The sequence below is a fragment of the Maylandia zebra genome, linkage group LG16 (assembly GCF_041146795.1).
Source record: "Maylandia zebra isolate NMK-2024a linkage group LG16, Mzebra_GT3a, whole genome shotgun sequence".
Lineage (NCBI taxonomy): Eukaryota > Metazoa > Chordata > Actinopteri > Cichliformes > Cichlidae > Maylandia > Maylandia zebra.
Window position 1 is genome coordinate 9,295,722 of NC_135182.1, and position 16,527 is coordinate 9,312,248.

Genomic DNA, 16,527 nt, shown 5'->3' on the forward strand with positions numbered 1-16,527 from the left:
GGACAAATAAGTAAATACTTCAGCCTACTCCTTTTCAAACAAATAATGGAATGATATTTTGTAATGATTGTGAAGGCACATGTTTGAAATGTTTGAAATAAAAATGAACTGAACTGAACTGAACTGAATAAATGTCATCATTCATAATTAAAACTGTCACATCCACACATTTATTAATTCTGTTTCAGTCACAAATATTCAGATTTCTACTGGTAGTTGTTTTCCTTATGCCAATTTAGGCTACTTTGTCTCTATACATAAAAATAAGAAAAGCTAGTGTACTGTTCTGGCAGACTGAGGGAAATAGCTTCCTCCCTCCAGATATTTCCTACACAGTGTATATGTAGTAATGACAAGATTGCATTTAATCAAATAAGCTGCTGTGGGCAGGTCATTATCATCAATCAACCACCATTTCTAACTATGTAAAATGACCACATAAATCTGATTTTATCTAGTGGACATGTGCAGTATATTTCCTCTCCATCCATTACTGACTGAAGCCACACACTTGTTTCCTCAGTTAATTTTTAACAGAGTGAGAGGCAACAAGCAGGAAAACAGGTAAATGGATCTTTGTTCCTAGTTTTCCATCTGTGATAAGAGTACAAGACCTTGTGGTGCAAATGTACAAGTATATTTTTGTACCAGGCAGGCAGACTGCTGCTCAAACTCAGACAAGCCTACACTCGTTCATTTTAATGTTCTCTGTTTTGTTTCATTTAAAGATTGTTGATACATTTAAGTGTTGCCAATTTGATTCATTTATCTGCTTTATCCACTTTCTACTTGCTTAATATAATTTAGAGGATATTATCTAATTCCTTCACTGTATGCCTCTCTGCTTTAATAAATTTCAGACTGCATGTGTTTTAAAGGCACTTCTATGTAAATATATGTCCAGTATTCAGGCTCTTTTAGATCTGTTTTTGGTTTTTACTACCACTGGCTCTGCTTAATAATCTTGCTGTTTTCTGCTCAGTCTCTAGCATATTGTCTCTCTAATAAGAGACTTTTGGTGCAGCAAAAAAATGACACTGCAGAAGGAGGCCATTTCAGAGGAGCTCCAGATTTAACTAAAAATTCTCTGTAGGTTCAATAATTTATGACATTGTTATTGCACTATATTGTTTTAAGTTGCTTTACCTAAATGATTTTCCATTTAAGCCAAACTAGCAGTTATTGTGTCATTTGTATCCATATCTGTTGGGGAGAAAACCTGGTGACACAGTTAGCATTGTTCCCTTCACTAAAAAGGTCCTGGGTTCAAAACCACCTGCTGGCCTGTGTGAAGTTTTTATGTTCTCCCTGTGCTTGCAGGGGTTCTCTACATGATCTCTGGCTTACTCAGTTGTTTGTAGGTGCACTTTTTCTTCTGGCAATCTGCTGGCTTGTAAGTCCCTGCAGTAACACTAACTGATGCAAATGATGTAACAGTGAATTTACAAGCTGCAGGTCACAGCCTCTGGAAACCTGCAGGCAATTACGAACATCCCTTCCCTGTAGTAAAACTGTGTGTTGTTGCATGTTGTATATTTCCCCCTGTTTTTCATAGACAAAAGTCAACAATGAGTTGAACCATCTGTTGAGGCTTTATTAAACTGCCTACACTGCCTGCAGCCCTCAGCTGTCACGGTTTACCTGCAACAGGATGATTTAACTTTTAACAAAAAGCAGGAAGTTGGTGATGTTTTTTCCACAGTGAATGAATCATTTGGTAGTGAATATCTGGGGGGAAACGAAGGTGTGTTTGGGATTTGGTCAAAATATATTTATGTATATTTGGGTGTTTGGGCTAATAAAGGAACAGTCACCACATCCACTCAAATTATCCAGAGAAAGTAGGGCTGCTTAAACATCCATCTATCCATTTTCTTACTTATCCAGTTCAGGGTGGAGGTGGCCTATCCCAGCTGTCAACTTAAACAAGTTAAACATAAATGAATAACAGATTTCAAAATATTATGAGAAAAATATATTTTAAAAATTGGAAGAATTTGGTATTACCTTTTATATTACTTTGCAAAAAGTTATGCATTACTGTCCAAAACTTTGGATGAACTGACAATTTGCACTGGCTTAGAGTAACATTTGCATTTCCTCTTACTCGTGGAGAAGTGTCAGCGACAGCAGACGGTGGCTGGTTGGAACTACAGCAAGTGTCAGTGCACCCAAGTTGTGGTTCCACATGAATAGGTCTGCACCATCTCATTAAAGAAGAAATTTAGACCACTGGTACCGGTCCGTGAGTTGTTTGGTACCGCGAGAGTTGAGGCTCGGGTGTGAAATTTATTGTTTTCAGGGACTTCAAGGTTCCCTGGGTCTTTTCCCATGTGTTATGAATAAATCCTTCCTTTTTTGGTTGCTGTACTTGTTTTATTTTGTTGTATTTTTCCGCAGCACCTTAAAAAAGGCAGGTCCGTGAAAATATTGTCAGATATGGCGCCAAAAAGGTTAGGGGACTGCTGATCTAGAGGAACTAACTCTGAGAACTGGTGAGCTAGTTAATTCAAGACTACTTTTCATATGTTAAAATAATTTGTTTCTTCTTTGTTTCTTCTTTTAAAACAGAAATGATATTGTACATTTCACTGCCCTTTCTGTGGTGTAGTGGGAGGAGAAACTGCCAGGAAGGTGTTGTGTATCATCTGGACAGAGGAAATGGGAGACTTGGTCGTGGAATGACAAAATGCAGGAAAGCATTCAAAGGAGAAGGAGGCTAGGCTTGGAGGCTGGGCATACAACAAAGATAGAGGTGGCAAATCTAAAGAAAAAGACATGATGAATTACATGGGAGGCTAGATACTTAAGACAAAGAAAAGTACTTGTATCAATTTTTCAAATAGAGATATTAAGCTGGAAAGGATGTGCAACAGGTTAGGGTGATTTAGGAGTTGGAAATATGTAAACAAGTGAAGAGAGCGTACTGGGAAGATGGAAGGAGTATTTTGAGGAGTTCATGAGTGAATGAGGGAGAAAGGAGGACAGATGGAGGAAAGTTAGTGAATCATGAAATACAGAGGATTGTGGAAAGGCAGATGGTTCAGATGACATACCTGAGATGTCCAGGAGAGAGGGCAGCGGACTTTTTGGTCAGACTGTTTAACACAATCTCGTAGAGTCAGAGGATCCCTGAGAATCAGTATACTGACACCAACTTTTAAGGACAAAGATGATGTGCAGAACTGTAGTAACTATATGACATGAAGATAAAAAAAAAAGAGTTGTTGAAGCCAAGCTAAGAAGAGAGGTGGTGATCAGCGAGCAGCAGTATGGTTTCATGCTGAGAAAGAGAACTACAGATGCAGTATTTACTTTCAGTTTGTTAATAGAGAAGTATAGAGAACAGGTTGAACTGTGTTACAGAGATAATACAAGGTATAGTAACAAGAGAGGAACTGTGATAGTGCATGATGAAGTTCAGTGGCAGAGAAGTATGTCAGGGTGAGGACAGGGAGACAGTGGTGAGGTGCACAGCAAGATAACAGATGGAAGACAATGTGATGTGTATTTAGAGCAGGTAGAAGAGAGCCTGGAGAGGTGGAGATGGAGTCAGAGAGACTGGGGTATTGTGAGAGCGATTTCACACCTGTACTTTGTTTCCTCTGGTCCAAATCAGTTGATGAGTTTGTAAACTTGCAGCTTTTTCCCATGATTCGGTTTCTTTTCACACAGAGAAAAATCCAAGTGAACATTTTTTAATCCGTTGACTCTGTGAAGGCAACTTCTGTGACAATAATTAAGTCCACAACAAATTTTCCAAAGGGGACAATGAAGTATATTTATCATATCCAAGCGAACCAAAATGTGTCGCTACAAACCACGACGTGGGAATATTCAGTCTGCTTATTAGCCAGGCAAAAGTAAATACAGGAAGAAGGAGCTGATTTATGGACTATTGGAGAACACAGAGAATTTATGGCTAGTAGCCCATACAGACCTTTGCACATATAGTACCTTGCTGCATCCCAGAAGACAAAGCACAACTGACTACACAAAGTTATTTAGCTCTAATTTGCAACATTTTTCAGAATATTAAGCAGCATCCCAGGTCATAACCAAAAACACCTTTAATATTTTCTTACAACTAGATTACAACGACATGGTACAGAAGCAGCTCCCTGATCTTGATCCAATTCCAGGCATTCCCACTGAAAAGAAAGAAAATAGGTCCAGCAAATTTTGAATTTCTTTTGGCATTAACAAGAAAGTGTCAATCACTGTCATCAGTGACCATGTGACGGACCAATGCAAGCAATAAACCAGTGATTTGCAGATGCAACCTTCAGATTCTATCCAGCATGATTTCCTCCCAAAATAATTACTCGAACTTTCCCCCAGACAATGTTCAGTTTCCAAACCAGTCTAATTATAGACTGGTTCTCAAAAAGCACCAAGGAAGAACTGGCTCTGCAGAGGCGCCAGTGTTCTGAATCCGACCCTGGCTGTGCCCACTCAAGGCAATACTTGAGATTCTGCATCTCAGAAGCAGGGTGCTAAGAATAGTGTTGGGCTATATTTTTAAGAATACCGCAAAACGCTGCACAGAGCAGATAAGGGGGGCTAGAAGTCAGACATAGGAAGAGAATCTAGTAAAAGAACCCACACAGAATAATCTGTCTTCACAATGAAGACTGTGGGAGAACTCTCAAATTAAATACACACACCAAGGGCGATGGATAGTAAGGTCCAGGTGAATCAGGAAAATAATGGGGACGGGGAAAAGGAACAAAAGTGGGAAGTAAAAACACAGAAGGCTGCAGGAGGAGTTAACGTTAACTACAAGATGGTCTAAGAACAGATCCAGATACATGATACAGACAACAACAGGAAAAGACTATGGAACTGATGGCAATACCAAAAACACTGGCAGCCATCAGTGCTACCCCACAGTCTTCTAGTAGATCCTTCTCTCAACCCATCCGGTCACGGCAGATAGCCGCCCCTCCATGAGCCTGGTTCTGCCAAGGTTTCTTCCTGTTAAAAGGGAGTTTTTCCTTCCCACTGTCCCAGAGTGCTTGTTCTTCGGGGGTCATATGATTCAAATGAATTCAATTGAATTTATACAGCACCAAATCACAACCACAGTCACATCAAGGCTATTGTAGGGTCTACCTTACAACAACAGTGAATAAAACTGAAATGAGTTGAATAGATGCACTAATGGTATAAGTGTGAAAATCCTAGGTGGCTTTCTTCTTGATTTCACAAAGAGTCACAAGATAGTAGACCTCTGACCTTAACCATGATTTAAATCATCTGAGACTTTTTGTAGATGCACCTATAATTTGAAAATCCAACATCATCATGTTCAAAAAGTTGTGTATCCACACCACCCACCTGGCAGGGTGATGACAAAAGCCTGTCAGCCTTTCATGGCTGATGGGTAAAAAGTAAAGTTGAATTTCTTCAGTCATTTTCCTATGAAGCATAAAGTCCTTACGAAATTGAGTTCTGTGCTTTGGCTGTAGTCCTTTATTACCTCGTAAACCTCACAGTGGATGAAAAGTGATGTGGCGATTAGATCTGTCAGAGATGTTTTCCATCAGGGAATTGTGTTGCGGTTGTTGTTTACCCCTCGTTGCCCTGAGGTTCTCACTTTATTCATCTCCTGGATATTGCAGTCAGAGTTGTAGCATTAGCACATTGATAAATATATTTTCTGTTTGCTGACAATATAATCATTCGTCTTGACGTCTTTCAATCATTGGCTCCATCTCCCCCTTGCACACACACAAAGGTTGCCATGGAGATTTGCATCCTGCGCTCTGGAGGTTGTCATGGCACCAATGTTTACCGGTGTTTTGTTGGCACGGTGATCTCTCTGCCCCCACCAGAATGAAGCAGTTTAAGTTTGCGGCTGTTGAACACTGCTGGATGTTTACAGACTCCTGAAATGGATCGCAATGACTGACATCGAAAGAGAGGAGGACGCGGGTGAGACTGATAGTGAGGGGAGAAAGGCGTGGGTTTATGGATATGATCCGCCTGTTGAAAGCATCATTGAAGTGGCTATGAGCGCCAATGAGGATACTCAAAGGAAAAGAGCAGCATTGTGCTGAGCTATAGCTGCATAATAAGGAATATATGATTTTTCAGTTTTATCACAACATCTTACCATTGGTCTCCCTTTTCAAAGCTGTATATTAAAAATTCTGCCCTCTGTGGTGCACATTAAAGGAGAGTCTGAAGAAGGGACACAGAGAACAGGCTAGTCATCCGAATCTATTTTAACACTCAACATGACTTCACATTTTTAGATAATAGCACCAAAAGATTTCCTCCCTGTTTCGGTGTATGTTCAAAGAATAGTTTATTCTGTTTGCCGAGAGCCTGACTGTTCTTCATCCTGGTTTAAATACAAACAATCAGATACTAGAAACACACTCCCGACTCAAAGACTGGAGGGAAAAATAAGGTTAATATATGAAGACTGAGAAATGTTCAGCTCAGTTGCTGTCTGCTGATAAAAGGCAGTTTCTTGAACCTGGTCTCCGGTGCAATGTGATGAAATGCCTTTATCTCTGGCAAACGTATCCTCCTTGAAACCAAGTAGGTTTTTACACAGATGAGGTTTCCTAGGAGACGAGAAAAGAGAAAGTAAATGGCAAGAGAAAAAGGCAGGCTCCACTGAGCTGCTATAGTACACTGTCTGACACAGAGGTGATGCCTTTAACGAGTGATATTCTGACCATTATGTCAGAACTTTGACCTCTTTTACATTTTACCCTCACGAGTTTTAACAGCAAATCCTACCCCAAAAACAACAAGGGTTCAAACCTGTGGGTGAGACCTCCATCCAGTCAATACCCTCCAGCTCTGCAAAGCATTTCATGGACATAATTATCAGAAGTGATGTCAGTGTAATTTAATTAACGTGCTAAAGGCGAGAAGGAATAATAGCATGTAACATAATACAAACTTAACTCATTTTGTATTCTGTTTAAGTCAATTTTTCTGTATACTGTAGCAGCAAATCACAACAACAGAGCCTTCAGTAATTAAGAGAAAACCCAAAGAATCAGACAAAGCCCTATAAGCAAGCATTTGGTGACAGAGGGAAAGAAAAACTCCCTTTTAACAAGAAGAATTTATTCAACAGCGCCATGCTCAGCGAGAGGCAGCCATCTAATGTGGGAGGGAGACCAGATAGACTGAAATGAGGTGAATGAAGAAGAAACACTCAGTGCATCGTGGGAATCGTCCAGCATCGTATCTAGGAGAGGCTAGCTGGTTCCACAGAAGAGGTGTCTGAAAGCTGAAGGCTCTGCCTCCCATTCTACCGTTAAACGTTCCCAGGATGTTTAAAAGTAGAATGGGAGGCTGCACTTCACAGCCAGCAGTCTGAGTGAAGTGCTGTATTGGGGTGATACGGTACTATGAGGTGTTTAAGATAAGGTGGTTTTAGTCAAAAGGAGATGGATTTGAAATTTGATTCTGGATTTAACAAGGAGCCAATGTGGGAGAAATATGTTCTGTGTTTCCGATCCCTATCAGTGATCTCATTACATCAACTTTTGAATTATAATAGTCCACCCTAGAAGTCTTAATTCTTCTTATTATTTTTTTTATTTTTTAGAGTGATAAACTGTTTCTATATTAAATGGCTGTTCCTCTGAATACACAGACTTTCAAAGATTTGTAGACTGGAGTAGTTCCAATAAACTTTCTTATGGAAACCAAACCCTGTAAGTGCGGCTGTAAATATATTTAAGTTGCTGTAAAGCTGGGCTTAGCATAGCGTTGCCCTGAGGTAACAAACCACATTTTCATGCCTTACACTGGCCCTTCAAAAAAAAAACTTTTTTTTTCAAATAATGCTACCAGACACATCTCTTTCCAATAAAATGATGAGTTGAAGGTGGTGTGCCTTTCATTTGGGAGGGGGGGGGGGGGGGGGGACCCCTTTCTGCAAGCTGCACTACATGAGGGACATCTCCATTAGGAGGCAAGATAAAGATCACTATTTTACATGTTTATAGTGAAATAAATGTATATTAAAAATACTTGTATGTGCATGAATATGTTAAGAAGCATATTTGCTTTTTGCTTTCAAAGTAAAACAGGAAACATGGAGATTAGACATGACACATGACCCGGGGAGACGTAGTACAGGGGAGATGACATAACGGACAGCATGACCTTGACAATACAAGACACACTGACATAAACACACGAAGGGCAAGGGAGACTTAATATATACAACTGGCTGGACTACCTAGTGAACCTAAACAAACCATAAACGATAATCATCAAAATTAGGTTAAACACAAAACACTGGGTCACACCACCCAGGACCATGACATGTAGTTAGGAAGCACTCAGTTAAGCAAAAGTGGCATGTTGTATAGAGCAGTTTTAGTAATCTGGGAGAGTAGAAAAGCGCTATATAAAAATCAGTCCATTCACTGTCTGAACAGAGTTTCGGCATGTTACTTTTGCACTATTATGTTCCGGCGCATGTTGTTATTACATGGCTTGATTAAGGTACACATTAGGCTGACATCTGGGGCCAGAGCTGAAACCGTTCTGGGCCAGCACAGGGCCAGCAGTGTGTCTGCAACTGGCCCATGGCTGCACACCACCTACAGATGGCCCACATACGGCAATGAATGACGGCCCTTTGGTGGCCCAGATCAGGTTTGCCAGATGTAATCCACACATGGGCCAGCACAGGACCACCAGTGTGTCTGAAACTGGCCTTGTACTGGCCCATGTGTGGGCCACCACTGGCAAACTAGGTCTGGGCCACCAAGGGGCTGTCATTCTTTGCGGTATGCGGGCTATGTGTAAGCACATTGTGTGGGCCAGATCCGTTCCATACCAGTTTTGCTGTGTGTGTGTGGACGTGTATTACTTATTGTTGTGGGGACACAAATTTGTTTACACATTCCCATTGTGAGGTCTCGCCTACTTTATAGGGACAAATTGCAAGGTAAATCATTTAATTTTAGGGTGAAGGCTTGAGTCAGGGTTAGGGTAAGGTTCAGGCAGGGACTTGTGATGGGTAGAGTCAGGATAAGTCTCCAGGAAATGAATGTAAGTTAATGTAATGTCCCCAAAAGTGATTGAAACACAACGTGTGTGTGTGTGTGTGTGTGTGTGTGTGTGTGTGTGTGTGTGTGTGTGTGTGTGTGTGTGTGTGTGTGTGTGTGCGTGTGTGTGCGTGTGGGGTTAGGGTCAAATGTTGGATGTATTTTGGTGTTTTATTGTTCTGTGAAATGTTTACATTGTTTATTTGTTGTTTATTTATTTGTTCATCCTTGTTGTACTAATACAACTTATTATAGGATAACTTGGCATTTTACTACCCTTGTCGCACAGTGTTGCCTTGAAGCAACAAACCAATATCTGTTTGTTTTTTTTGGGGGGGGGGGGGCCCTAAAGCTCCCCCAAAATAGGGAGAAATATTTTTTTCCCAAAAAATTAAAAAGTCATGCAGTAGAGGGTTAACAAAGAGCTCAATCTGTTCAAAATCAATAGGTGGACCCCACAATAACAGTAGTATATTCAGGGAAGACAATGCTTGGGTTTTGACTTCTGATAAGTAGCAGAGATAGTCACATGAAATTTAAGGGTTGAAGAGCCCATTTAAATTGTTTTAAAACTGCAAACAAATCAGTTTGAGATGTTTCTTGCTTTTGTCCAGCATAATAATTTTCTATAGCAGTACCAGTATTGCAGGATAGTTATATCATAACTGCACCAATTTAATGTCCATAATGTAGAGTAACAGAAATGATACCCTGTATGTTTTATGTATCACACAGGAATATAATTTTTAAAAACTTACCCAAAATATATTTGGGGCACATAATAAAAAAAAACGTAAAAAGAAGTGACTTACCTTTAATTCTAAACTCTGATGCAGTCTAATCTGTCAGCATCTTTCTCTTTGCTCTCTTCCCTGTTTGTTGCTGCTCCCAATCTCCCTTCAAACTATAAAACCTGATTGTGTTTAGGGAGCACACACACACACACACACACACACACATAAGGATTGGGAGTGAACAGAAGAGGCTTTGGTTTGTGGAAGGGGCTGACGGGTGCCGAGCAAACAGAGCCTCGGCCTCCCTTCCAGGTTTCGATCTTACTCACCTTTCTCATCAGAGAGCTACTATGAGAACAAACAGACTTCTGTTCTGTTCCTGCTGGCAAAGACACAAACTCCTGCTGCGGTACCGACGCTTGTGAACATGCTGGCCAACCTTTTATTTACGTATGAACCCTGAAATCTCCACCAAAAAACAGGGAAAAGTAGAGCAGGAAAAAGCAGTCCATGAGTGCACAACTTCAAGTCACATTTTGAAATCAGAATACTTTATTAATCCCTAAGGAAGTTATGTAATCAATTTAGTAAATGATTTTTCAGCTGTACTGGATTGTACCACCACAGGCCGGTGCTAATAAAAAGGAAAAATGACTTTTATTTTCCTAAAAAAGCCTTCATCCCTATCTGAGTGATATAAAGGCAGAGCATTAGGTCTCTGAAGTCAGAAATGATTTTCTCTACTTCAAGTTTGTTATCATAATAATAATAACAATCTAACTATGATGATCATAAAATATATCTGAATGGCTTTTCCCTAAATCCTCCTAGACACATTAATCTGGATGAAACTTAATTATATAAACTATTTTGGGTACCAGGACAACATCTGTATAGCTTTTGGGAAATATTTTATAACACTGAAATCCTTTCTTATTAAATATATTATGTCTGGTAAGTGATGTCAGAACGAACAGTGACGTTACATCTAAGTTACGTGTTCATGTGTAAAGAACAAGTCAGGGTGACTACATGTGTAAAAATCACAGTATACTAAATTATTTTTTCTTCTCAGTTTTTCACGTCCAGATAACCAAAATAGGCACGTCATTTTGTGGCATTCAATGTTCATGTCCTGACAACATCATAGATTATAGGTCCACATAGCATGTCTAAGCTTCTGTGGCATCAAATGTGTTTTCAAATGCTTTTAGATGGAAACCATTTTTTTTGTTTTGTTTTGGTTGAAGGAAAAGAAAATGGATTCATCCTCAGGGCTAAAACGTGGGTACTGAACTGGTTGTGCAGATTTTAGTACTTCTTGCATGTATTTTTGTCAGTGATGGCAGCACGTGAGGAGGAAAAACAGGAGGCCATCATTATAGTTAGATGTAACTTATTCTGAACTAAGCTGACAATTAAAACCTAATTCATTGAATCTATTAGGACCTTGCATAGGCAAACAACCTAAATTTTCAGTAAACATACCTTTTTTGCCATTTTTACCTTTTTTGTACCATTTTTTAATCCATTATGATTTAAAATCTTGATTGATGTTTGCTATAACAGAGTCCCCCATAACCCACCCAGGACCCTAGGCCCGATGGTACAACTTTAATAAATCTTGTAAGTAATTTTTTAGTTAAAATGACTGTGACACATCAAAACACTGAAACTAAAGTGGTGAAAGTATCAGTTCTGTACAGTCACTTTCTTATGTACAGATCTGAGACAGCAGAACGTATCTAATCTCTATTCCCAGTATATTCACACGATTGTCACAATGAAATGCAAGAGGTTATACATCTGTCATTTGCTTTGGTATTTATTGCAAGATGGTAAAGGAAAGCGGAAAATCTAAACAAACAGTCTTTTACTTTGCATTGCGTGAAGGTTTGTCAGTTTAAGAAGCGTAGACAAACTTACCTCTAAAATAAGAGAAGAGAACTGTGGTTCATACAGCAGGACAAAACTAAAAGCTAACTCCTCATTTTCATGACTCAGTATTTAGATACACAAGAACAGAGATCCATCAAGCTTCTGTGAGAGCCTTGTTTGAGTGGCTCATTCAGACCTTGACCTTTCCTTGATGCTCTTGATAGCTGCCACAGCAAAATGACAGCACAATGATAAAAAATGACTCGAATTACACTGAGCTCCTCTTCAACTGGCAGGAACGTCAAAGCCTTTGTCACAGACTCAGCTGTAGTTAAACTGACATTTGGCCGCTGCTGTTGACAGAAGGAGCCGTCGCACTTTATGGAAAGGCGAGGGGAAAAAAAGCACAATCGCTGTAGTCAGAGATGGCTGGACTCAGTCTTTGACTTCTTTGTTTACATTCAGCTGAGGAAAAAAAAATTGTGACCGGTTAGAGAATCTAATGAAAATGTTTCTAAAGATTCAAAGGAAAACCCACCAACTGTCAAGTCTATCAAGAACTAGTAAGTCTCGACTGAGCTGTCTTGGTGCATTAGTAAGGGCAGGGCAGGGATAGCTCAGTAGGTAGAGTGGTGGCCCCATGCTCGGAAGGTCGGGGGTTCGATTCCCCTGAACAGCTACCCTGAGGCACCCCTGAGCAAGGTACCATCCCTACACACTGCTCCCCGGGCGCCCAATGGCTGCCCACTGCTTCACTGAGTGAATGGGTTAAATGCAGAGAGGGATTTCCCCACGGGGACCAATAAAGTACACTTTCTTTCTTTCTTCTAGTAAATAGGTGTTTCATGCTGTCTGAATTTCAATGTGCATTTTAAGAACATTCTCATTTCTTAAATAAGGCTGCAGTGTAAAGCTTTGGCATTAGGTTCATGTTATTAACTGGCTTTTCTAATGTTATATATGTTCCCTTTAGAAATACTTTGCAGAGAACAATACCTTGTGACAGATAGGCTGTTACATACCACTGAACACTGTATTTGGTATACCTTGCTGGTACTGGGCTGGACCCTCTTTTGCCTCCAACACTGCTTTGTTCTTGGCTTAGTTTCAACAAGGTGCTGGAAACATTGCTCAGAAATTTTGGTCCATATTGACTTGATAGCATCACATTGTTGCTGCACATCCATGAACAATTCTTCCATCACAACCTAAAAGTGCTCTATTTGATTGAGATCTGGTGAGTGTTGAGGCCATTTTGCCATTTTGTCATGTTCACAAAACTAGTTTGAGATGATTTCAGACATGTTATCCTGCTGGAAGAAGCCATCAAAAGATGGGTACACTGTGGTCACAAAGGGATGGACACAGGCTGCAACAATACCCAGGTACTCTGTTGCATTTAAACAATACTCAGCTGGTAATAAGTGGCCCAAAGTGAGCAAAGATAATATGACCAAGAAAGTTACAGCACCACTACCTGTCTGAGCAATGGATACAAGGCAGGATGGATCCAGGTTTCCATGTTGTTTGTGCCTAATTCTAACCCTACCACCCAAATTCTGCAGTGGAAATAGAGAGTCATAAGACAAGGCAATGGTTTTCCATCTTCTATTGTCCAGTGTTGGTGAGCCTTTGTGAATTATAGCCTTAGTTTCCTGTTCTTCACGAGAATGGCACATGGTGTGGTCTTCTGCTCCTGTAACAAGTGGTTATTTTAAGTTACTGTTGCCTTCCTATCAGCTCAAAGCAGTCTTTCCATTCTCCTCTGACCTCTGACATCAACAAGGCATTTTTGCCTGGAGAACTGCTGCTCTGTGGATATTTTCTCCCTTTCAGACAATTCTCTCTAAATCCTAAGGATGGTTTTGTAAAAAAAAGGATGTGTAGTAGATCAGCAGTTCTTGAAACACTTGGACCAGCCCATCTGGCACCAACAAACATACCATGTTCAAAGTCACTTAAATCATCTTTCTTCCTTCAGTTTGAACTTCAGGTCATTTTGACCTGCATGGCTAAACTAACTGAGTTGATACCATATGATTTGCTGATTCGATATTTAGGTTAACAATCGGTTGGCCAGGAACAGCTAATAAAATGTCTGAGGAGTGTGGTTTGGATGGACTTGAACTTGTTGGATTCATTCATTGGATTTTTAAATTAGTGTGTATTAGTGTATCATTCCTTTATCTGTGACAAATTCCATAATGTTATAATTATAGTTTTCAGTCTTTATTGTATAAGAAGGGGTTTAGAGATCACAGTTATGTCTTACTTTGTATAGAAGGAATGTATTGCCTGAAACTGAACCTGCCTCTGAATGCTACCAACTGTTCTTTCACATAGTTATGAGGCTGTTTGTCTATTTTCTGCCAATAAGTTGACCTTTAAGACCTTGGTGGACGTACACCAAATTGTAATAGATTGTTAACATGAGCCCACTCTACACAAAGTTTTATCAGTATTATCTCAAAACTTTTTGATCTGTCATGTTTACAGACCGAATGGCATAATCTCATTCCATTCATAGTAGTACACAGGAAACATATCAAATGATTAAGCTGAGAAAACGTACCATTTTAAGAATATTAGAAAGATTTCAAATTATTTAAATCTGCCTGTCTAATATACAAAGTTATACATGGTCTGGTGCCTCCACCAATGAGTGATTTTATTAAACAAAAGTCTAGCAGTGTTGCCGGGTCTCGACTGACTCGAGCCACTGTTAGATATACTGTCCTCTGTGTCCACTCTCCTTGTCATTGTTTGTTCTAGTATAATGTGATCACTGGTTTTGTCCTTGTCACATGACCTGTAAATAGTGTCTCTGTATGTTTTTACTAACTTGTGTTTAACACCAACCTGCCAGAGGGTCTGCAGATGGAAATTAGCCCAAGGCTATAATGTGGCATATTTAAATTTGTTAAAATGTTCATTAATATGTATTGCCCCTCTTTCTAAAAAATAAATAAATAAAATAAAAGAATTCTAAAATATTATCTGACTGAAAGATCATTAGCCCATTTTATGAATTTTGTGGCAGCCACATGTCTGAATAAAGTTAGGACCAAGAATTGTCCAATTCCTTTCTGATATGGGATTCTAACTGCTTAACAGTTCTGGGTCACCTATGTTATATGTTTGGTGTCATGATGCTCCCAATATTATGATGAGACTCTTCTGCTATGAAGCCATGCTTTTGAAATAGATGCAGTAATCAGTTTAACATGGTCTTGTTGAAATACACAAGACAAAACAAAGTGTGGATAGGAGCACATGCTTCTCTGAAACCTGTACATACCTTTGGCGCTTTTAGACAAATGCAAGCCGCCCATTCGAAAAGCTGTATTGAACTGGCAGCTTATAATCAGAGATGCAGGCTTTTGAAATAAGAGCTGATAGCGAGCCGCAAGTTTGTTAAAAGCTTTGCTCTGTAATCCGAAGAGCACAGATTCCATCTAAGTGTCGATTTGTCTGACCACAGAACAATTTTCCAGTTTGCTGCAGTCTATTTTAACTAACTAAGCTTTATCCGAGAGAACACAGCGTTGTTCCTGGATCATGTTCAAATATGGCTTCATCTTCATAGCTTTACGTCTCTGTTCGTGGCCAGTTACTTCAGATTTTTGGAACGTTTCCTGATTCCATGCAGTGATTTCCAATACAGAATCACGTCTGTTTTTAATGCAGTGCTGCCTGAAGACCTAAAAGATCTCAAACATCCACCACTGATTTCAGAAGACAGAGATTTCTCCAGCTTCTCAGAATCTTTTGATGACATTATGTTCTGTAGATCAGCGGTCCCCAACCTTTTTTGCGCCACGGACCGGTTTATGTCCAACAATATTTTCACGAAAAAAAAGAAGATTTATTCATAACACATGTGAAAAGACCCAGGAAAACCGAGTTAACGATAAAAACGATAACAAAATAACGCTGGAAACCGATAAAAACCCTGAAAACCATACATTTCACACCTGAGCCTCAACTCTTGCGGCCCGGTACCAAACGACTCACGGACTCCGAGGCCCAGTGGTTGGGGACCGCTGCTGTAGATGATGAGATACTCAGTCTTTGTATATTTACATTGCTTTTTTTTTTTTTTTTAATACCACTAACTTTTCCAGCTGTTTCTTTCCCTGCCTTCCAACCTGCATGAGATGTGTTGCTGGCCATCAAATTCAAAATGAGTTTTTTATGTTCTACTGTGTATAAGTTAATTAAATTTTTCACAGTGTCCCAACTTTTTGGTGGTAAAAAAGGGTTAGAGATTTCTGATTTTAGGCAATGGATGGCTTCTCTACATTTTTAGAGAACGTTGAGATCCTGCATCATGCGCCACACCACAATGGGTCCAAATTTAGAAGCAGCATTATGGAAATGGAAATATCATTCAGCAAGCATGAGCAGAAAGAGAGGCAAGGACATAAAGACTCAAACCCCAGTGAAAATGTACAAAGTGTGCAAAAATTGAGCAGATCATTGCTTTTAACATGTCTTTTCTGGTTCGTACCTGTGCATACTCTGGAACCTGTAGGCATTTATGAGGCTTAGACTATAATCCACTTATTCAACAGTAGAATGTTTCTCTGGAAACCAAAGCTTTATGCCTATTGCGTGCAATGATTAAAAATGTTAAACCCCAGCGAACGAACATCTCGGACACGTCGGAAAAGACAATAAAAAAAGTCAACATGTCGAGTGAGTCGTCTCTTTGTACAGATTATCCCTGGATTTTGAAGCTAAGTACAGAGCTGTGTGCTGTTCTGTAAGCCCTGTCACCCTGGGGAGCTCATTACTGGCACTCCAGGCAGGGATTTGAAGCCTGTCAGCCCATACCCTACTGTAATTAATTCTACTCCTTTTGGCTCTTTTTTATCCTC